The sequence below is a fragment of the Bidens hawaiensis genome, unplaced genomic scaffold (assembly GCF_021521415.1).
Source record: "Bidens hawaiensis isolate Kalapana, Puna unplaced genomic scaffold, B.hawaiensis_p1.1 tig00006258_1, whole genome shotgun sequence".
NCBI lineage: Eukaryota > Viridiplantae > Streptophyta > Magnoliopsida > Asterales > Asteraceae > Bidens > Bidens hawaiensis.
Window position 1 is genome coordinate 65,469 of NW_027491415.1, and position 25,222 is coordinate 90,690.

Below are 25,222 nucleotides of genomic sequence, written 5' to 3' on the forward strand. Positions count from 1 at the left end.
AACATTTGCGTAATTGAGCTCCATTCCATGTTCTAGGGATGGGAGTGCCATCGAGCCTTTCGAGCCGGTATGCGCCCTTTCCCAGAACTTCTTTGATAACGTATGGCCCTTCCCAAATCGGGGCCAACTTTCCTGGGCGTTGTTGGTTCGAAGCCTCGTTGTTACGCAGTATGTAGTCTCCTTCATTGAAATTGCAGAGTTTTACCCGCGTGTTGTAGTATTTTTGCATTTGTCGTTTGTAGTTTTCTTCACGCACGGCGGCTAAGTCTCTGCGCTCTTCGGTTAGCATAAGGTCTAACCGTCTTTCCGCATCATTGTCTTCTGGTTGGATTAAGACCCTTGGTGAGGGTAGACCGATTTCGACTGGGATCATGGCTTCAGTGCCATAAGTGAGACTGAACGGGGTTTCTCCCGTACTGGTCTTCTTCAGCGTTCTGTTTGCCCAAAGGACGTGTGGAAGCTCGTCCACCCAACCGGATCTATGTTCCAAGAGTCTTCTCTTTATGCCTTCGACGATGCTCTTATTTGCTCTTTCCACCTCACCGTTACCTTGCGGGTGTGCCACTGAGGTAAAGGTGTGGGTGATTTGAAGTTCTTTCAGCCACTGCTGTAGCTTCTTGTCAGCAAAGTTGGTGCCATTATCGCTTACCAAATTCTGTGGAAGCCCAAAACGACAAATAATAAATTCCCAAATGAATTTTTTGATATGCTTTGCGGTTGTTTGGGCTAAAGGTTTCGCTTCTATCCATTTGGTGAAGTAGTCAATGGCTACCACTAGGAACTGAACATTCCCAGCTGCTGTAGGAAATGGGCCTGTCACGTCAATGGCCCACTTCTGAAATGGCCACGAGGAAGTGACAGGAACAAGTTCATTTTTCGGGCGATGCGTGTTGGGTGCGTAAAGCTGGCAAGATCTGCATTTTCTGATGTATGCCAACGCGTCCATATGCATCCCCGGCCAGAAGTATCCCGCGTTGTTTAGCTTGGCTACCACAGCGCGGGGGCCTGCGTGTACTCCACAGATGCCTTCGTGAACCTCCCTTAGGAGGTAGTCAGCATCTTGGTTGTCCACGCATCTTAACAATGGGCCAAGAAAGTTACGTCTGTAAAGGGTGTCATTGACCAGCTGATAATTCAGTGCTTTACAGCGTAGTTTTCTTGCCTGTGACTTTGACTCTGGTAACGTTCCTGCTTCAAGGTATTTTATTATTGGGGTCATCCATGTTTCTGTACCGGTTTGGATGACACAAATTTCCTTGTGCGGGACTGATGGTGTTTCGAGGAGTTCAACGCGGATGTCCTTTCCCAAGTGGGTGAAGGCCAGTGATGCAAGCTTGCTTAACGCATCCGCAGATTTGTTTTCGCTGCGCTTGACGTGTATCACTTTACAATCATTAAAATCGCGCATGATGGCTTTGGCCTGGGCAAGGTACAGGGCCATTGTGCACAGCCGTGTACGTCCCGTTTATTTGGTTTGCCACTAGCATGGAATCTACATGGGCTTCCAAATTTTTTACACCCATTTTACGCGCAATCCTCAATCCGGCCAGGAATGCTTCATATTCAGCTTCGTTATTCGTACTTGGAAAATCCAGCCGAATAGCATAAGTATATTCCTGGCCTGCTGGATTTGTTAATTTTAACCCTGCGCCTGAACCCTCGTTACTAGCTGCTCCATCAGTGTAGAGTCGCCAGACCTCATTGATTTCGTGTGCTGGGGAGGGTTGAACCTCCTCCTGACACTCTTTCTCCCGTGAAGCGGGGACTTCTGCAATAAAATCAGCCAGGACCTGGCCTTTAATGGCTGGTCTCGGCTTGTATTGAATCGCATATTCTCCCAATTCAATTGCCCATTTGGCTAGACGTCCCGATAACTCGGGTTTGCCTAGAACATTTGAGAGTTTGAAGTTGGTGAGAATAGTGATTGGGTGACCCTGGAAATATCGTCTCAACCTGCGTGAAGCGTGTATAAGTGCCAAGACTAGTTTTTCCAGGGTAGAGTACCGGGTTTCCGCGTCTGCCAGCACGCGGCTAACATAATAGATTGGCATCTGGATGCCTTTTCGTTCTACAAGCAGGACTGCCCCGGTTGCTCTATCTGTTGCGGAGAGGTATAGGATTAACTCCTCCCCCGCTTGTGGTGCTGTGAGTGTTGGGAGTTCGATCAGGCGTGATCGAATCTCCTGAAAAGCTGCTTCCGCTTCTGGTGTCCAGCGGAAGTGCGTTTTCTTTAAACAATTTCTTAGCGTTGACACAAAAGGGAACGACCTATCCGCATGGTTTGCCAAAAAGCGGTTAAGCGCGACTAGTCGTCCATTCAGTGTTTGAGCCTGTTTTATGGTGGTAGGTGATTCCATTTTGACAATGGCTTCGACCTTTTCAGGGTTCGCTCTGAAGCCATCCTTAGTAATAATGACTCCCAAGAACTTCCCTTCTTCCACCCCAAATGAACACTTGCTCGGGTTGAGCTTCATGTTTATCTTTCTGAGCGTGTTGAAAGTTTCGTCAATGTCTTTCAACATCGCCTCTGGCTCGGGGCTTTTGATGACCAAATAATCCATATAGACTTCCAAGTTTCTCCCAATTTGGGCGTGAAACTCTTTGTCCATTAGTCGTTGGTACGTGGACCCCGCGTTCTTAAGTCCGAATGGCATCATTTTATAACAAAATGTGCCATCGGGCGTCCGAAAGGCGGTTTTGTCCTGGTCATCTACAGCCATGTGGATTTGATGGTACCCCTTATACGCATCCAAGAAGCATTTAAGGCGAAATGGTGCCACCGAATCCACCTTGAGATCAATTTCTGGCAACGGATAACAATCTTTGGGGCATGCTTTATTCAAATCTTTGAAATCTATGCACATGCGCCATTGTTTGTTATTCTTCGGTACCATTACGGGATTTGCAACCCATGTTTGATATTTGCTAACGCGCACGATGCCCGCGTCAAGGAGTTCCTTGACTTGGGTTCTGCACGCGTTGGTTTGCTCGGGCCCCATTACTCTGCGCTTTTGTACGATCGGCGTAACGGCCGGATCGCATTTGAGCTTATGCTCTGCCTTACTCCGGGGTACACCAGTCATGTCGGCTGGTGTCCACGCGAAGATGTCTGCGTTTCGCTGCAGTAAGCGCTTGAGTAAGGTGCGTGTTGGATCAACAATTGTCGGGCCAATGGTAACGGCCTGATCGGGATATTTCCCATTGAATGCCCACTTTTCAGGTTCAGTGATGGTTTGTTTGGCCATCTTCGGTTTGGGTTTAGAGGAGACGGATGCGATGCATACCTGGGGAATGCCCGTGATCATCGCTACGCCTTCAGTTGTTGGCCATCCCATCATGCCGTGGACTGAGGATACCACGGCGTTGAATCTTGCCATCCCGTCTCTCCCGAATAGGATGTCATACGTATGATGTGGTTTTTTCATTACAACAAAATCCACATCCTCCGTGCGTGAATAATTCCCATCGGTGAGAGTGACGGGGAAAGATAGGGTGCCCAAGGGAGTGTTCATGCTGCCGTCAAACCCTTCCATTGAAGCGTAGACCGTCTCCAGGCGTTCCTTGTCTTCATCGTCTAGCTTGTCGAAGAACTGCCTGTACATCACTGTCGACGATGCGCCATTGTCAACGAGGGTGCGGGAGGTGATGTAGTGCCCCAGCTGGCTTTTAATGACAATGGGGCCTTCTTTGTTTGGGCCTCCCGGCACTCGCGGGAAGCGCACTTCTGCTTCCTTCCATGCGCATGGTTCGGTCATCGGTCTCTTTCTTCCTCTGACCTTACCATGGACCATGTTGATGCTGATGTCGACGGGCTTTCGTCCGTTACCCCTGTACCTGTTGTCGTTCCTTCCTCCCTTCTTGATAGATGCCACGAGGTGTGCGAGCCTCCCATCCTTGACGAATGTCTCGACGATGTCCCTCAAGGATGTGCACTCCTCAGTGCTATGGCCCTTTGTCCCATGGAAGTCACAAGACTTGCTTTGATCCGCATTGGGTTTCTGTCGGATCGCTGGGGCTTTTGGCCATGGCAGTTTTTCCGTGGCAAATATCTCCGTGACGCTCTTGGTGAGTGGCGTCCAACGGTTTTTCCGGTTCGAAGGGTGCGTGTTGTCCCTTCCGCCAACCAGAGGGCGAGAGCTTGAGGGGGTGTCAAAGTTTATCCTTGACTGCCAAATACCTTGCCGCCTCTTTTTGTTTAGCCGGGCGGTTCTCACATTGTTCTCCCTTGTCCTCTGTGTGTAGAGGTTTGTATTCTGGGGGAGATCTCTTCCCAGCTGTTTCTCCGTTTCGGCAAAGCGTTTGGCTGCCGTCATTATGGCATCCCATGTGGATGGCATGCCGTCTTTACCTGTCAGAGTGCGGATAAGTTCTGGGTACTCAGCGCCCTGAATGAAAGCGGCGCGAACGAGGTCTTCGCTGATGTTGCCCAGACTCAGCTTCTTGGAGTTGAAGCGGGTGATGAAGTCCAGTAAGGATTCATCCTCTTCTCTCACACAGTTGAGGATCGTCCACTGCTCCTCAGTGTGCTTCCTCTGTTGACTAAACTGTTGACTGAACTTGTTCTGGAAGTCTGTCCAGTCATAAATGTGGTGGACCGGTAAACGGTCGAACCATGCTCTGGCTGCTCCTACCAGAGTCATCTGGAACATGTAGCACCACGTGGGTTCCGTCCAGTTACTGACGGTTGCCCCCGCAATGAACCTGTTCAGATGGTCATCTGGGTCGGATAGACCATCGTATGTGCCAATGTTGGACATTTGTTTGGCACTCCTCGGGGCGATTGCTTCTGCAATGTCCCTTGCAAATTTTGACCTTCCTGCGTTTGTGGCAGTAGGTCTAAAGGCCTTGGAGAAGTCACGCGAGCTTTTTTCCGTGACTGGTTGGAATGCTTCCCCAAAATTCCTTTTTGGCTGGGGATCCGTTTCCTTACGCTTCCCTTTCGCCCTATGGCGAGGGTTCGCGTCGGTGTCGGAGTCTTCCCTCTCGTCGTCTGAGTACTCGTACTCACTACTCATGTTGAGGTGCTGGCGAGTACTACCGAATTCCTCAGCTTGTTGGACTGAACGCAAGCGTTCGTCCAACTCAGCCTGAAATTCTCTTTGACGTGCCTCGGCCCATGCCTTCACTTGATCAAGTGTTTGGCGAGGGGCTCGAGTTCGTTTTTCCAGCTGGGCATCAGTGAATCCCAGTGGAATATTTACTCCACTTGCCCCTACATGAGTGACTGGGGTAGTGTTCGTAAAATGTACTTCACTTGCCCCAGCTTGGGTGGCTGGGGTAGTGTTTGTAAACATCGTGTTGCCGGTGTTTACCCCAGTGGCTGGGGTTGTGGTTACCGGAATTTCTCTAGTCATCTTGGAAGTTTTGAAAAACTGGAGAAAGATGTAGTTCTAGCTTTATGCACGGATGGCGCCAATGAAGAAACACTAAGTGACCCCGGGCAGATTATGGGTAATCTGGGGGCTAAGTAATGTTTCCCTCGAAGGTTAGGTCCAGCAGAGTAAGTTGTACTTCAGGGAACCTGCAAAACAGACACCGTGAGCTCGTCACTGAGAAGGGGGGGGGGGGTTCCTCCTTGTGACCACCCTCCGGCGTGAGAATCAGTCTATATTGCTCTTTAAATATAAAAGTATATGAATACTATTAGAGCAATTATCAAGTAAGTTATACGAGATAGTAGATGATGAAATGATAATACCATTTGCTGTCTTTTATAGCCGAAGGTGGGTTTCCAAGGGGTTTAGCCGGCCCAACACGCTACCAACTGTAACCTATGCACGTGCCCTACCTGTGAGTGGTGGATAGGTAGCGGCTGACACAGAGCAGGCGTGCCGTGCACTCTTCGTCTTCTACCAACTGCAGGCTAGGCACGTGGTCTGGCAGGAGTTGGTGGGCAGGCGGCGGCTATTGGTCACAGTGCTGTGGCGTGCTGTCTGCCACGCTGCTGTCAGTGAGCTGTCGCATTCTTGGTCAGATCTTTTGTCTTTACCTCGTCAGGTATCACGCAAAAGATCCTCCATACGGACTGGCCCATTTTCTCTTATGCCAAAGTTGTTGTCAGGGTTGAAGCATAGCTTAAGCCTTACCTTATCTTAACCCCATAATATTTTTGTCCAAGCTTCATCACTGGTTATAGTATATGAAAGAACTTAGGCACTCGCAAACATGAAGAATAATTTCAATAAATCCTAATATAATAGAGTACTTGAAAAGATAGATCTTTTCTAATAATTCACCATATTTCTACAAATTTAAAAGGTATTATTTTGAATAATTTTTTTTATCAAATGTACATGCTTTTCAAATAAGGTTGGGAAAAAAAACCTTAGCCCAGTGGGTATATACCAAACATTAGAGATGGCTATACTCGTTACCCGTAATTTAATGGGTATTGGACCGGGTATAGGATTAGTTTTAAGTTTTTCCCCTAGTTAACTTTTAATTATTTGTTAATTTATTAATAACTTATGAATTGGGAATACTAATAGTTTCTGTAAGATATTTAGAAGTAAAAAGAATTATATATATTTTTTTAAATTGAGAAAAAGTGTGAATGTGATAGTCACTAGCCTTATTGTCAACTTCTTTGAGATGTATTTCTCAATGTTCAACCACATTCAACTATACTCTCAAGTGGTTAATTACCTATCAAATAAAATCGTCACATCTCCATCCCATTAATCTATTCGTCAATTCAAGAAAAGTGATCAATGATTATTTTTACACCAAAGGAATCATGTGTGTATACTAGTTTTTAATCCCGTGTGTTACGGGAGTTGTGTTTCATTTTTTATGTATAATATTTATATATTTTTTTGAATTTTAGTTTTATTTATTGTAAAAACTTAATAATATACTTAAGGTTTGACGATGAAATAATTTTACAAATAAATGAGATGTTATAACCAGTCTAAAAGCTATATGAGTTTGGTGAGATCCATGACCCGCTTATTTTGTTTTTTTACTATCAAACTGTTTCTTAATAAAAATAATATTTTTTTAAATGATATTAATTTTTAGAGCATGTTTGGGATTGAGTTTGAAAATTGTTTATTGGCTTATTGACTTTTTCAAAAAGTCATTTTAAAAAGTCAGGATTTGAGCCTTTTGTAAAACTGTTTTTAACCTTTTTAAAAACTTAAAATAAAAGTGTTTTTGTGACTGCCAAACACCTTTAAACTTATTGACTTTTTGAAAACACCAATAAGCCAATAAACATTTTCCAAGCTCAATACCAAATCCGATTTTATAGGATTTCCATATCCAATATTTGGTGAAATTAATTTTTAATATAATGAGATGTTATAACTCGTTTAAGGTTACATGGGTTTGGTGAGACAAATACCCGTGAATTCGGGTCAGATGTATGAAAAACCTCCATTTACAAATAAAATAATTTGGTCGCTTGGGAGAATGTAGGAAGCAATCAGAGAGCTTTTAAATGTTTCGTTTATATATATTTAAGATATAATTATTTTCAATTTACAAATCAAATTTCATACAAGTTACAACGATAACCCTAGGCTGTTTTGACTCATGAACTCGAATTTCTTCATTTTGAGTTACGGTTTTAAGTTTCGAGATTTCATGAAGTTTCTCTATCTAAATCGATTATGCTTTATTATAAAAACATATATATTGTGAAATTTAATAATTCCCACGTTTATTTAACATAGTTTTATTTTATGCTTAACAATTTTAATTTACAAAAGTTCAATCTTATCCATCAAATCTTGATCCTCTTTGTAAAAATGAGGGTTTGATTCATTTTCTAAATTCAAAAATATATTTATTAATTTTGTAAAAATGGGGGTTGCGGCGCAGCTTGTTGCCCGTTTGCCTGCCACTTTATTGTAATCGTTTTATAGTAAATTATATAAAACTTTTAAAAAAAATTTATTAATTTTCACCAAATGTCTTCTGTAATTTCCTTATAGACTTTTGGTGTTTACTGTTTTCTTTTTGGTGGCCAATGTTAATAGTTGAAGTAAGCAAAATTCTTGATTCAACAAGTAGGCTACAAAACTGCCTTTATCTAATCTAAATGAGCATAACTTTTTCATTAAAAGTTACGAGTCTTGTAAGAGATAGATGAAAAGAATCTCAACGAACGATGTATTGATTGAAAGACATAAGAAATATGTTTAGCCATCAAGCCTAGGTTCCATCACCCAAAGGCCGAAGCCTAGATTCTGGCATTGACGATTCACCCGAATTTTAGTTATTTAACTTATTTTCTTTTTAACGGTAAAAAAAAGTAAATCGGGAATGCCATTAAATTTACACAGTTATTATACTTTAATTTCATTTATAAAATGGCAACTTTAACTTCAATATTTGACAAAGCCCATCAAAGTTAAAATTCCCCTACAAAAAGGTATTGTTGTATTGATTTTCTCTTTCCATAATCCGATATATTTTTAAAAAATATTATCTTTTGTTTTTCCTTCTTGATGTGGGAGGTTGATAATATAGTGCGAATCTCAAAAGGACATTATGCTGGTAAAGTGATGTGTTCTTCAACCAAATGACCGTAAGTTTAAATCATGTGTGATGATTATAGGATCGAGTAGAGCAAGTGTAGAATACATAGTGTGTGTTCTTCAATAAAAAAATTAACTTAGTGCAAGCCAAACCTATAGAAATAGCTTTTTGCGAGTAATTGATTCTTTCAATTAACCATATCAAAAAACTCAAACAAACACTGCAATTGTTATTAACAGAGCGAAACAACAAAACATTGATCGTCTAAGCATCATTAAGGTTAGATAGGTCGTTCGAGGAATTAATGTTCGCTTCTGTAATATATTTATTACCACAAACTAACAAGAAGTTCTAAAAATGAATTAATAAATGATTAATCAAATTAAGCAAACCTTGTTCAGAAAAAGAAAAAAAAGAAATAAATAAAAATGGAAATAGGATGGACACGTGTTGATGTACTTATCTGCTATAGATTGGACCCACCACACCCTAATAAAGGTACGGGGTAAGTTGGTCCAACACGGATGATGACGTGGAACGGACCCATTATTTCATTGGCCACTGGGACCCACTAAGCTCACTGTCACGGACTTGCCATCCTTATCAAAACCCTCGAGACATTAGTTGGCAATTGGCAACTGCCTACAAGCTGCTTTATTAAATACAAAGTTATTTACTTCTTTTTAAGGAACATGTTTTCTATGATTAAATATCATATTTAATTTTATTAAACATATACCGGTGTAGGAAACTTTGGTAATGAAACGGGGTTAGCGACGCAACTTATTTATTTGTTTAAACATGTTAGAGATTTATATACTGTAATTAATATTATCAATACAAACTCATGTGGGTTAGTATATACTTTTTTATGTAAATAAATAAGGATCAATTATATTGTTTAGATAAAACATGACCTATCGTGTATGACTTGTTATTTTCTTAAATCTTTTATTCTAATTAATTAATTTGAGTATATTTGTTATAAAATAAGATAATATCGTGTTTAACGAATCCTTCCATTTTATTATATTGTATATAAGATAAAAATAACTTTATCACCGAATCCTTCATATAGGTTCAACCACTTGCACTTTTTATTGAACCTAATTTATTAATAACATAAAAGGATAGGACGTAAACAAGTTAAGCCGATATATAGATAAGTTGAGCGGAGTCTTTGTTAAACTCATTTAGTTTAAAAGAGCTCAACATCGACTTGTTAATACTTTTATTTAATTAGTTGATCTATTGTGAAACAATTCTTTTTTATAAGTAGAAATTTCTAAAAGAAAGATTGAGATACAATTCTTGATATCTTGATGGCTGGATTGATTTTATATAGTTGTATTATTAGAAGAAGAAAAGGTAATCATGCCATATTTCCCAACCTAGGATTGTTGACAGTGTCTTTAAATAATTGTAACAATTGTCACAAAAAGATGGACACCAATGCCCATGGTTGGGTGGTCTTTTAAAGCACCTATGGTTTTTGAATTTTGGTAGATCATTCAAAGTTGAGAACCATGTGTTTATATGGTCCTAAATGTGTTTGTCCCTTTCTACCAAGGGTCATGTTTGCTTAGTAGGGAAACCTTTGAAACTTTGAACATGGTTTAGGTTCTACTTATAGAATTCACAATTATTGCATTTTGCTAAAAGCCTAAAATAAATGAATCTAATATTGAATTTAATTAATCATACACTTGTACGTTGGTAAATAAAGTTGTACCTTATCATACGAGATTGAACAATAAATAGATTAAAACCTAAAATCAAAATTAATAATATTGAAAGTATATGATGTAATCAAATTTGAAGTATCCATTAACACCAGAATTTCACAATCCTAAATAGCAATGATAAAATAATAATATTAAAAAAAATAGTAATAACAACAACTGCACAGCACCACCGGTATATTTAAGTAGAGTTATTTCCTTTAACCTAGCTAAAAATTTGTCTTGTGTATTGATAGGACTACACTTCCCAAATTACCTCTTTGCTACATTATCTTTGCTACTATTAGGCCATATGTAATGGGGCTACAATTTGGGCGATTTTGACGCGAACACCGCCCCCTGGGCGATTTTTGGGCGAAAAAGGGCGGGGGCGAGGTCTTCTCGTCGCTGGAAGAAGGGGCGAGGTCTTCAGGGTGGTGGGGCCAGCATGTATGGATGTGTGTGTGCTATATATATACATATATATATATATATATTATATTATTATTATATTATTAGTTGTATCCCCTACACCATTACACCCCAAAACAAATTCTCACCCCTTGCTGACTGGGCGCCACACGGCGCAAAACGCCCCAATTTGTAGCCCCTCCACACGCATAGCCTTACCTGCCGTTAACGAATGCCCTGCTCTACCAACATAAAGGTTATTCCAATTACCAAAAGAAACATTAAGCTTAGTCATTTATTGTCTTATACGATTAAGGTACATATAACCTATTATTTTAAATTTTGTAGTACAAACTATTTTGTTACAAACCCTTTGATCTCGGGGCATAATTTGACTTATGATAAATTTCCGAAAACAATATATGTTTAGGAATGATATTATGACATTTTTTGGGCCATCAGGTGATTAATAGTTGATTTGCCATTTCGTTATCTATTTCCATGTTTTTTGTATTTCTTCTAAGGAATGCTAGTTATGTGCCCCTAGGTGTATATATCAATCCTAGGAAATAACACATCGTCTAAGTCTATAAATAAATTTGAGTCCCAACCGTGTAGCTCAGTTGATTAAGGGGGCGTTAGACTTGGAACAATAAATAAATTTAAAGATTATCTAAGTATGTAGTGTGTTCCACCCTAGGAATCGAAATATCACCCAACTACTTTCTTAGGTTTCCTTAAGAAATCATTTTTTGATGACTTTATTAAATTTGTTTTTAATGCTATACTATTATGATATTTCTAGTTTCAAGTTATTCGAGTTTACGTGGAAGGTACAAGTTATAAGTCTACGTGTTACGAGATACAACTTTATATGGTTATAAGTTACACGTTTCTATGATTTTATCTGTGTCCACTGAGTACATACTCTGACGTGAGTTGGTTTTGGTGTTTCTGTGCATGTTAGGTTACCAAGACCATACGAGAGGGTTTATGAAGTGTGTCTGATAACTTGAGAGCCTTACATTCGATACTAAGTTAAGAGTATGCATTTGATTCAAGTATTGTGATGTTTTGGTTATTAGTTACTGCCGTTTGATGTCTGATTACAGTAGTAGTGATACGTTAGCCCTAATCCCTAACCGAGCCATAATTCAAATCCAAGAATAAGAATAATACAAGTGTAGAATAAATAATAAAAGTTAGTCATAATTCTTAACTTTTGACAATGTTGAATACATCTAGTTACTTAATTATTAAGATGATGACGACCTCTTGACCTAGTGGCATAATGTGTTTATCTCTACTAAAACTATGAGGATTCAAGTCCAATAAAGTTGACATTAGACGGATTTTACGAGTTATATATGTGTATCATTGAAGACGTTTCGGATATATGCATTTATAAGAAATAATTCCGTAATATTAAAGTTATTTTACAACTTGTCGAACGAAGTTGAATGAAACAAGATTAAATTATGATTGAAACTTGAAAGCGGTTGGAGGTCGATTGCTTTCATTTTAAGTTTGATAAATCACGTGACATGAACATGAGGATAAGAGAACTTGAACAATATTGGATGTCATATTCTTAAGGTACAAAATGGAGTTGTCTCCACTATCCAAAGTGAGAGGAATTTTTTTTTTGTGGGGTCCTATTTCTTTTAATTAATCTATTAGCATTGTGTGTTTAATTAGGCCGACAAGTTAGTTCCTTTTTTATTTTTAAATAAACATTCCTTCGCATAATAACATTTTTGTCTTTGAATTTTAAGAATTCTTTACTTTAAATTTATAGATCACTTATTCACAAAGCTGATGTGTTTATGATAAAAGTTTAGTGGGTCGTGCATAATAACTCATCGACGTTGAATAATTTTAGCTTTGTTTTCAGAAGGCCCGGTTTTGTTATTCATAAAAGGACCGCAACACAACTTGTTGTCCGCTTATCTGTCTTGTCTCTCTATTGTAATTGGATCATTTATAAAATACAAATCATATATTGTTCATTATATTTTAAAACTTAACGAAATAAACTTTTCGGAGAAAATATGATTGTTTTAATTTTATTAGAACATCAAGTCAAATATTCATATAATTTACACGTAATTCTGTTCTATAGTGTATGATGAGACTTGGACCCCCTCGATCTTAAGGGAGGGATTATCAATTGACACATCAGGATATTATTATGTCAAATACTATTTGATTTTCATTTATTCAAGAACGAAAATCTCTAGAAGACTGGCTAATAAGCGTGTTAGAGGATTATAAGAATTTGCATAATTGCTAACATTTTACGGTGGAAACAACGAACTAGCAAATGGTATTCACGACTAATCTTACCGATGACATGATAGGAATCTATTGGCTCATCGCATTTGAGACAGCCAAATATCATTTTTCCACATATGGATCTATGGAATTTTTCTTTGAAAAAAATATAGGTTCATGCATCTCTTTAACAAAAAAACATATGCACTGAATCTAGAAATTATTTATAAGATATAGATCATAGGAAAACTTATATTATAAGAAGGATGAAACCGAACATAATGATATTATTTAGTTTTTAATTTGCAGAATGAGAAAGACCAGTATCAAATTAATACATATGTGTGTGTATCTGTATAGATGTGTATTTTGGTTTTTCCTTTTTCAAATACAAAACCCGATAAAACATAAATAACTATTTATTAAAATATAATATTAGTAAGTCTTGAACTTATAAAACTATAAATCAAAAGATTGTGTGGCATTAAGTTGATCAAATCCACTATTTGCATCACTCTCCACTCACTAGAAATATAATCAAATACATTAACTTTTGACTAGTGCTGTTCTAATAATATAAAATTCTCACTCACATTTTGACAAAAATATAACCACTTATCATCCATCATTCATTAAAATATTTAGCTATTATTTTCTTTTGGTTTTAATTTGGTTTTATGCCAATTAATATGTTTACTAGAAAATGTCAAGTATTAAAAGTTGACAATCCATCATGTTCAAACCAAAACACACATTACATGTAAATTTTCCGGTTTTGATGGATGTCACGAGAAAACTAATAAACTTTCGGTCTATAATATATTAAACACAATCAAATTTAAATTTTTGTTTAAGTGAACTGAAGAGTAACTAACTTTCATTTAGAATTATCCAAAATCAATGTTTATGCGTCAAGTATCTCTAACCAATGAGCATATACGATTTAACCCGTTTTGGGGCAAATTAAAATTTTTGGCTTTCGCTAAAAGTATTATTAGTGTAAGAAATCTCTTTTATCTGAGCGGAGCCGACAACTAAATAAAATATAGCCGATGGAGTTATCAATAATTAAACTTTTTTTTTTATTATATAATACTTAAATTAACTAAAAAAGAATAGCTAGAAAACCATATAAACAAACTACATTATCTAAGTTTAAGTGGATAGAATGCAAATGGGTTTAACCCAACTTTGTGTATAAAGCTCAAGCCCAGATCCAGTAGAACTCTTTAGGTTGCCCTTTTTTAATAAATTGAATGTTTGATGCATAATATTATATTATTTGCAGGAAACTTCCCTCACATACGTTTAAGGGATAGGATGAGAATGCTCTTATGCTGGTCAAATGTTTTCTCTTATCATTATCTTATTCTCTCATTTACTATATTTTACTAGGTTAACTATTTAGAAATATGAGTTCCGTTAAAATTGAAGTCTACTTGTTTTCAAAACTCTTAAAACTACAGAAGTATTTTATGCATAATTTAATAAATATTTTTCTTACACCTTTGTTTTCCTTATTATTTGTAGGTTCAACCATTCCATTAGCGATACAAACCATATAAGAAGGTTACATGGAATGGTTTAGTACAAGCATCTAAATACACAAACTACATATACCTATTATTTAGCATCCGTGTCACCTGACAAAACGATCATCCTAGAGCTTGCTGACAGCTTCAAAATCTTTCCACTCGTATTTTTTTTTGGACTACATGTTGAGATATGTTACGCAACACTTCAACAGAAACGGGTTTTATTCGATAATCACACGCCTCGAGAGTAACCATTTGGCCATTTAGCAACGACATTGACCTGAATCCTGCATCTAGGTCACCATAATGCCCGAGTTCATCCCACTTGGAAGCAGGGACTCCCTGAGTCTTCTAAGATAAAGCGGTATTTCTACACCAAATTCTTGCAGTTGTGAGAAAAAAAGATCTTCAATGCATTACATAAAAAGTCAATAACGAACAAAACGTCTAATTTGAAAAATGTAAGTGTTTTTCGGTACGTTTTTTTTGTTATGTTATGGAACAAATAGTACTAAATACAATAAGGGCTACTAGGGGTGCAAACGAGCCGAACCGAGCCCGAGCTCGACTAGACTCGAGCTCGGCTCGTTTAACTTACACAGAGCTCGAGCTCGGCTCGTTTCGAGCGCTATTTTCAAAGCTCGAGCTCGGCTCGTGTATGGATTTTGAAGCTCAAGCTCGGCTCGGGCTCGGCTCGTTTACTATTTATCAATTATTTTTTTATATAATTATAATTATTTTAAATATTTTTTTCTATTATAATTTTATGTATAAAAAAAATATATAATTCAATTATTTTTATTTATTTTTTTCATAACATTATATTTATTAATTAATAATTATTAAATATATATTTTAAAAAAAATTTATAAATGGCAGGCTCGTTTAGGCTCGCGAGCCGGCTCGAGCTTGATAAGTAAAGCTCGGGCTCGGGCTCGTTTATTAAACGAGCTTGTTTTTAGGCTTGAGCTCGGGCTCGGTAAAGCTCGGCTCGAACGAGCTTTTTAACGAGCCGATCTCGAGTAGCTCGCGGGCAGCTCGGCTCATTTGCACCCCTAAGGGCTACAGGGTCACTTGTTGTTAGTCAGAGGGCTGTTTTATCATAAGTCGTTAGGGCAGTTAGTTTGTTTCACTCAAACAAACTAACTTAGCAAACTATTACAAAACAGCCCTCAAACTATCAACAAATGACACTGCAGCCCTTATTGAATTTAGCAATATTTATTTCATAACACATTAGCAACCCATTTCACTTAAAAAAAACCCGAAAAGAAGTTTTACTTGAAGGTGACTCTCAACGTTTTCTCTCGTTAATCCTGGGACATTCATCAGCTCCAATATCTTCTTCGGGACCGCTTCTGCATTTAGTCAAATTCAACAACACAAGGACCAATTAGTAATTTTACACGAACAAGTTAAGAATAAAAAAACGAGTAAAAAATTTTCGTACTATCGATTCCAAGCTGATTAACCGCGGCAACAAACTGTTGATGAAGCTCAACCGACCAAACGACTCGAGGCTTCTTCAAAGAAGAAGAATCGTCTCTTTCTTCGGCTTCATCTTCCTCATCTTTCCGTCTTTTTCCAATTATTCCCTTCGTTCGCAGAAGACGAGTAGTCGGGCTTACGTCTTCGAACCACGTGTTGCCATATGTTACTTTAAAGCAAAAAAAAAAAAAAAAGAATATTAAAATTAATTTGGATTTCATCAAAGATTTTTTGAAAACTCAAAATTAACTAAATGGTTTTTTGATTATTTCAATTTCTACCACAAAGTTTTAATCTTGATGGATTTTTATAGATGGAACAGTATCTAGAGCATAAAATAAAACAAAAAAAATAATAACAAAAATTGAAAAACTTAGAAGAGCAAAAAAAGTTAAAAAAAAAAAGATTAAATCCATAATTATATGAAAATTGAAAATTAAGAAAAAAAGGGTATACATATTTAGCAATTGAAGGCATAAATCACCATAAGAAAACCAAAACAAAATGTTGTTTTTTTTTTTTCACACAGTGAATGTGTATATAGTGTTTGTGTTGCATGTACCTTGATAGTTGCATTGTCTAAGCATATTTTCTAAGACCACGAGACAAGTTGAGTCATCATCAACTACAAGCACCCGTAGACCAGCCGGAAACTGATCAGGGACACCGCGGTCACCACCGGTGGAACTGGACATCATCTGTTTGTTATTTTGGAAGATTTAGATTATCCAAAGAAGAAGAAAGGGAAAGCATGCAATTATAAGTTGGTTTTAATGAGCTAGACTTATATTAGCAAGCTCATGGCCGTGGCATAATTTCTAAAGGTTTTTTTTTAATCTTTTACTTGCTGTTTAGAAAGTGAGTCTTTATATTGAGTGTGAATCCAGCTCATGTATGATGTTAACCTTTTCTTTTTAAAGGCATTTATGATTAAAAGGTTTGGTTATTGTAATAAGTAATGACGTACAATGTGTCCTACCCGAAACAAAAGTATGTGTAACACTAACACATTTCAAACCTGCTCTACTTCTGTGTTTGATCCAATAATATAATTAGCTTTGACGTAAATGTATATAGTGATATGTGTTTAACCCATTACAATACGATGTATAACAATTATTGTTATTTTTCTCATATTAAGAGAATAAAAGCGATATGACCAAACATACTAAGACAATTTTTTTTTTTAACTTGGAAGCCTTAATTAAGTGAGGGCCTAAAGCCCTAACTTGTTTCCGTTGGCCCACGGCCCGGCCTTGAAAGTAGGTATTCTTGTCAAGATAAGGTGTCTAAGATTTTAAAGATGGTGTAAACCAATGAACACTACTAGACAAATGAGTATGATCGATGATCCATTACTAACGAAAATTCTGTTTGTACTTTCCCAAAGGAAACCACAAAAAACTTTAAAAAAACATTTTTTAAAAATAATGCCTTAGTTCAAAATCATGTCATTTTAGGCGGGGAAGCGTTACCCGATGAGAAGGGCCACACTAATCCTTGGTAATACTAGGTTAGTTAACGACACCCGTTGGTGGCCCCTCTCTATTCTTTTTAGGCGATTGTCAGTATATGAAATCTTTTTGTGTCGCCCTCTATTCATTAGAAAAAAAAATCAAATACAGTCTTTTTAGGCTTTAAATTCACTTACATTTTAACATAGCTATATACGATATATAACTATTTATCATCAATCATCACTATGTTAGTCTTACCTTTTAAGGCTTTAAGCTGTATAGAATCCAAATGGGTCGAAACGGGTGACACCGCAATGGTTATTTCCTTTTTATATTTATATAAATACTAGATTGAGTCGAAACAGGTGAGCTTTCTATGTTAAGATTCGTCTGAAGAAAAAGAATGCCGCTAGTCACGTCATAGTAGAAAGCCATATGAATCACCTCCTGTGTGATAGTACACATTTGATAATAAGTGAGAGAAAGACCGAATAACATAGAGCTAAAAACATGTGTTGGAGCATGTACACACCTATTATTAGAGCGTGATATATGGTAATCGCTGACACTAATGACATTTATCGTAAATACGCAACCCCTATTTAAAATATCCTCACTATGTCAGTTGGATTACCGTAGCAGATACAAGAATACATCACTCGTGTAACATTTGCGACTCTTCCCTGACACGTCTTTACCGCCTAACACATTGTCATATATTATTATGGCGATGCCTATTTCCTTGTTTGTCAAAAACAGTGTTGTAAAAATCGGTAGTTCTGCGGTGGGGTGTGGCATAACGATTAATCGAAATTTTATCAAAACTAATCGAGATTAATTAACATTTAATCGGGATTTTTACAACATGGTAAAAAATAGGGGTCTCTCCATAAATCTAAATTTGTAACTTTAATACCATATTTAATATCTCAACCAAAGTACCAAATTAGAAATTATAATATTATACATACATACAACACTATATATACCTTAACGTTTTCTTTTTTAAAATTAATATTTTCAACCGAAACCGTTACCCTCCCGCTCTGTTTTCCATTTTCAACATTACACGGTCAATCTCCCCTGTTTCAGCTCCTATCTTATCTTCCTCAATTTCATCGATTGAACACCTTCAATCTCAATACCCACAATAATATCCAACCAATTCACACCAAACCCACTTCAATTTCCCAATTCTTCATCTCCCCTGTTTCAAATTTTGCAATTACTCTGTTTCTAAACATGGCAGAAACAGAGTCTGTTGAAATCAGAGAAGTGTGGAGTGACAATCTTGAACAAGAATTCAAGCTAATTCGAGAAATCGTTGATCAATTTCCCTACATTGCAATCGATACCGAGTACCCTGGTGTTGTGCTACAACCAATAAATGAATTCAAGAACAATAATGATTCCAATTATCACAAATTAATGGTTAGTGTCAATTTGACGAAATTGATACAATTAGGATTAGCATTGTCTGATAATAATGGAAATCTTCCCATTTGTGTGTCCGGGATCCCTGGGACCGAAAAACCCTGTATTTGGCAGTTCAATTTTAAAGAATTTAGCATGAAAGAAGATATTTTCATGGAAGATTCAATCGAGTTGTTGAATAAGTCCGGGATTGATTTCGAGAGATTTAGGGAAAAGGGTGTTGATTTTTTTCGTTTCGGGGAGCTTTTAATGTCGTCGGGAGTCGTGTTGAATGATAATATTTGTACGGTTAGTTTTCATGGCGGGTATGATTTCGGGTACTTAATTAAGTTATTGACTAGAAAAGAATTACCCGAATCTCAAACCGAGTTCTTTAATCTGATAAAGATGTTCTTTCCTATGGTTTACGATGTAAAACATATGATCAAGTTTACTAATAATCTTCACGGGGGTTTAACTAAAGTCGCGGAAGCCTTGAAGATTCAACGAATCGGGGATAGTCATCAAGCGGGGTCCGATAGTTTGCTGACTATTCGCGTGTTCAAGAAAGTTAAAGATTGTCACTTTGTCGGGCCTATAGAGAAGTGTGCGGGTGTTCTACACGGGTTGGGTGTGGAAACTGAGGTGCAAGATAAGTAGAAAATATTCGAATTTGTTTTCGGGTTAAAGTGTTGATGCATCTTAGTATTGCAAGTTAGTGTTTGATAACAAGTTTGAAAGATTTTGGTATATTTTTGTCTAGGCTTGTTACTTGTGATTATACAGTATAATTGTGGATAACCTGATATATGGATATTGGTTTATAACTGTGGTATTTGTGAGTTTATTGAAGATTTCATTGTGACAAGAATGTACAAATATTCACTTGGGCTTTGTGGTCTTGGGGTTGTTTCATGTTTATTGAAATTGTTTTTGTGTTTATTATGTTTTCATAATACTTACATGATGATTATTCATAAGTGAAATAAGTTATTGTGAATTCAACAATGTAAAGTAACTTATCCCAAGCTGCCTGTCTTGTGATTTGTGTTTAAAACCATTAATTATGTATGTATAAGGATATTTGTTTTGAAATACTATGTACCATTGCTTGGATGAGCTTTGAGGTCTTGCTTTTGGCTCAACACAATTATAAACATGTTGATTAACCCTTGGCTAAAATTGAATTAGCAATTCCATGTTTTCCCCATCTTTGAGGGACGACTATGAGTCGATTTTGATATTAGCAATTCCGCGTGTATTGTAAGATTGTATCCTAAACCCAATATTATAGGTTTCCGATTACTCAATACTCATCGGGTATGTGATCGAGCTACTCTGCTAGTATCGGGATCCCAATTATTCTTTGGTAGTTAAAACTTAAAAGTTACCTGTTAGAATTCTCGAAACATGATTTAAAAACCGACTTCAGTATTTTTTTAGCTTTCAAGTTTCAAACGACTTCAGTATTTTTTTAGTTTTCAAGTTTCAAACGACTTTAGAAAATGTTTCGGATCCCGGGATACCTTACCGGATTCGTATTTTAAAAACATAAGGGGTTGTATAATATTAGTTAATATTATAAGGTTATATCTCATCCAAACCACCTTTTTTTGATGGACCAAAATCAAACAAATCACGAGGAAACAAACACAAACACAAAGACATCATTTCATGCAAACCTTTGATCTCTTATTCTCCGATGGCCAACTTTCAAACCCACCAAATTCCGGTGATCATCACAACCATACGCTGTCGTTTCGATTATTATTAAAAACCCATATTCATCTTCCTTATACCACCCTTTTCAAATCATAAAAATACCAACCAAATTTAATGGCAAATGCCCATACAATAATATTAATCTCATTCTATTTCCTCATACCCTTTTCAGATTCAACCCCGAATTGCCTGAAAACCAACACGTCTGTTATCAATTTCACAACACAATTTGTCATGAAACAGCAACAGGTACGAGGATCATTTAGTATCATAAATGACTGTTCTTTTAAGGTTCAAGAATTTGATATGATCAAAGGTGGTTCTGATGTGTATTGGTGGGGTGCTGCTGGTGATTCGTACGAGAATTTAACATCCGGGTTTGTCATATCTGATCAGAAATTAAACTCTACCACTTATAAAAATGAAAGCTTTACTGTTATGTTATTGAGTAATGTTACATGGGATAATATTAAGGTTGTGTCCATTTGGAAGACATCTATGGATTCTGATTTTGGGCATGTGGTGTTGGAAGAGAAGATGGATGCTCCGTCGCCTGCTCCTTCCCCGGGTGATCATACTAATTTTACGGGTGATTCGGTTGTTAAGATTGATGGTGAGCCGACTATGTTTGAGAATTGTAAGGTTTTATCGGATAAGTATAGGATTAGATGGACAGTGAGATCAAGGAACAATGTGATTGATATTGGGCTCGAGGGGGCGGTTGATGTTAGGGATTATATGGCTTTCGGGTGGGCTGACCCGTTTAAGGAAAATGATCATATGCTTGGTGCTGACGTGGCGGTCACGGGGTTTACTGAAATGGGATTGCCTTTTGTGGATGATTATCATATTACTAAGTATAGTGAGTGTACTACTAATAAGAATGGTAAAGCCGAGGGCGTGTGTCCCGACACGATGTATGTTGATTCGGATGATCGTTACGATAAGGAGTTGGTCAATAACACGATGCTGGTTTACGGGCATAGGAAAGATGGTGTCTCGTTTATTCGATTTCAGAGACCGTTGAAATCTATTGACAAAAAGTATGATTGGAACATTGATGTTAAAATGATCATGACTTGTATATGGGCTTTAGGGTTAATTAAACCGCCCGATTCAAACGGGCCTTATTATTTTCCGGAAAATCATGGTAAGACGTACGGTCATGTTCATATTAACGTTTCTGAGAATGTAAACGATTGCGTGGGCCCTCTTGATACGAAAAACAAGCAAGATCAAGACCTTGTGATTGCGGATGAAAAGGAGCCGCTTGTAGTGACTTCCGGGCCGGGCTTACATTACCCTAACCCTCCACACCCTTCAAAAGTTTTGTATATTAATAAAAAAGAATCTCCTGTTTTACGGGTCGAAAGAGGGGTCCCAATTAAGTTTTCAATCCAAGCGGGCCATAATGTGGCGTTTTACATCACATCAGACCCGCTTGGTGGGAATGTGACATCAAGAAACAGAGTTGAGACGGTTTATGCAGGTGGGCCAAAGGCCCACGGGGTGAAGTCCAAGCCCAAGGAGTTAATATGGGCCCCTGACCGGAACACTCCGGGTCAAGTGTACTATCAGTCTTTTTACACTGAAAAAATGGGCTGGAAAGTTCAAGTAGTAGATGGAGGTCTAACTGATATGTACAACAATAGTGTTCTTTTAGATGATCAACAAGTTTCATTCTTTTGGACACTTTCAAAGAAGTCAATATCGATTGCAGCCCGAGGGGAGAAGAAAAGTGGGTATCTTGCAATTGGGTTCGGGTCAAAGATGGTCAATAGTTTTGCTTATGTGGGTTGGGTTGATACTAATGGGAAGGGTCATGTTAAAACATATTGGATTAATGGTAAAAATGCCCAAAGTTTGCATCCGACGAATGAACACTTGACATATGTTAGATGCAAATCCGAAAGAGGAATAATCACTATGGAATTCACCCGCCCGTTGGATCCAAATTGTGAGGGAGATAAAAAGATCGAGTGTAAAAACATCGTGGAGCCCACTTCACCGTTCCCGGTTATTTGGGCCATGGGGGCTAAGTGGTCTCCGGGCCACTTAACCAAAAACAATATGCATTCGGTCACAAGTAGCAAGCCTGTTAGGGTATCGCTTATATATGGCTCAGCCGAGGCCGAGGAGGATCTACGGCCCGTGTTGGCGGTGCACGGGTTTATGATGTTCCTCGCGTGGGGTATGTTTCTTCCGTGTGGGATATTGGCCGCACGTTACATGAAACATGTGGACGGCGATGTTTGGTTCAAGATTCATGTCTACTCTCAATGGTCGGGTTTAACAATTACCTTTCTCGGGATTCTTTTTGCGGTTGCCGAGCTTCGGGGGTTACATATGGACTTGTTACACGTTAAAGTCGGGATCTTGACAGTAATCTTGGGTTGCATACAACCAATTAACGCATACCTAAGACCTAAAAAAGGTGACGGGCCTGAAAGCCCGTCACCCCAACGAGTCATTTGGGAATACATACATTCTTATTGTGGAAGACTAGCGGTTTTTGTTGGCATTTTTGCTATTTTTAGTGGGATGAAACATTTAGGAGATAGATACGATGATGAAAACGTTAGGGGATTAATGCGGGCCTTTGTATTTTGGGTTTTGGCGGGCGTTTTAGTTGTGTTATATTTGGAATCCAGACGGAAAAGATATATAAGAGAGAGGATTTTCGGGTTAGGTGATTGGGTTTTGGGTAATGATGATGAAGATGAAGAAACTAATCTTTTAAGGCGAGACCGGATACATGGAGTGAATGTGGAAAAACTTGCACGTTCTTCTGAAAGATCGGAAATTCAGCTTGAGCCTTTGACGACATAAAGTTTTCAAAAACCGAGCAGTCTTTCAAAAAACATACAGGCGGGTTTTCAAGAACAGGTGCATTTCAAGCGCTTATCTTTTGAGTTTCTTGCGCCTTAATGCACATTTTTTATGTTGCGGGTCATGTTAGTTCTCCGGGTAATATACTGTTTTCGTACGGATGTTTTCATATTATAGGCATATATGTTCTTAATAAAGACAGCATTATTTAGAATGATTGATGGTGTTCATGTCACATTGTTATAGATATAAGAGTACATGGGCTAATGTTAAAATAATTCATAGTTGAGGGATACAAGTGTAATAGTAGATATCTGCAACAATATTAACAGCCATGTGTAACAGAATTAACTACCTTGTACTTAACAGCAATGAGCAACCTGCAGAATAATGGATGAACAGAGTTCTACATGTATTATGTAAATATTTATTTTTTATGTACATTTTGTTTATAATTATGACTATAAGCATTAATAATGATATACAAAACCGCATTCTATGTACAAGGTTCAAAGTGTTAGGCCTCAGTATTAACGTGTCCTTAAATTGGCCGAAACTCGGCCCCACATACAATAAGACCAGACATAGTTCCTTCGTAACTTGTGAATTTCAAATTCACAAGAATACAATCATTTTTAAGTTGATTTGAGTTGAATTTCCAGACATTAACCTCCATCCATCCATCCATCCATCTTCCCTTTGTTGTGGAACTCGAGTAATGTCATGTATATTCCATGGACTTGGGGAAATAAAGTTAAGAATTTCTGACTCTTTGTTCCCTTGCTGGAATAAATCTCGTACTTTCACCGGACAATGCAACCCGTCACATGTTTCTGAAAGCTTGAATACAAGGTAACACGCATAAACTGTATCTTGTGACAACATTTGACTTTCAATTGTGCAATTGATACGAAATATGTGCTGTGGTAAAAGTTCAATCACCTCTTGGAATCTGCAATTATGATATATCATGTGATTAGTTCATTACATACTTCTTAAAAATAAAGTAATTAGACTCAAGAAATGAAAATTTCTTAAAATAACATGATCAAAGCTGATTTTTCATGAGCAAGCTTGGAAATTGGAAAATTTGATAAGCTTCGTTGACCAAAAAATGGAGGTCAATGAGAAACATAAAGAAGTTAGTTTGAGAATTAACCTGGACTGAGATGATGGCTTTGAAGTAAAAAGCTTCACATTAGAGAAGTTGTGCAGAGCGTCCTTCACCGAAAGCATCAAATGTTTCTTCCCATTAACTTCATTTAGTGCAAACTGTTCAAAGGTTTTGAGTTGTTGAGAACTTATAATTTTCTTTTCTTTTTTAATATCCCTAAAGATGAGTTTGTTAGCAATAAAAAATAGTACCCTCTCATTCGCGTAGTCAATAGATTTTTTAAATGTATTTTCAGAATTAGTTGACAATGGTTGCTCCTGATCCACATTCAAGTTTGATTTCAAGGCTTGTTGGACTTCCTGCACCTTATTGACTTCTTCATGCTTCACCTGTACAAAAATTGTAACGCCGTGTTATGTTAATTATATCTACAATAAAGTATTACCAAAGGAAATAGTACAAGAATGGAAAAGGTGTTTAGAAACTTGCATCATCAATTGCTCTAAACTCAAGGCCTTCAACATAGATGGGACAATCACCACAATCGTATGGTGAGAAGCTCTCTATTATAAACTTAAAACCGGGATCTTCCTTGTGATTTAAGAATCTCCACAACTCAATCATCATCCACTCGTTGTCTCTCCATTTTGCAAAATATGCATGTGAGGTTTCACTCTCCTTTGTGTACTTAAGGTTTACATACATAGGTTTAGTTGAAAATTTTATTGAATCAGAAAATTTGAAGACTAAATGGACCCCATAAACGGTATCTCG

The 25,222-nt window shown here is 37.5% G+C and overlaps 2 pseudogenes; both read left to right on the forward strand.

Annotated features, from left to right (window-relative positions):
* Positions 1 to 18,449: 18,449 nt before the first annotated feature.
* Positions 18,450 to 19,534, forward strand: LOC143631767 (putative CCR4-associated factor 1 homolog 6 pseudogene; annotated as a pseudogene).
* A 1,072-nt stretch (positions 19,535 to 20,606) lies between these two features.
* Positions 20,607 to 23,579, forward strand: LOC143631768 (cytochrome b561, DM13 and DOMON domain-containing protein At5g54830 pseudogene; annotated as a pseudogene).
* Positions 23,580 to 25,222: the final 1,643 nt, after the last annotated feature.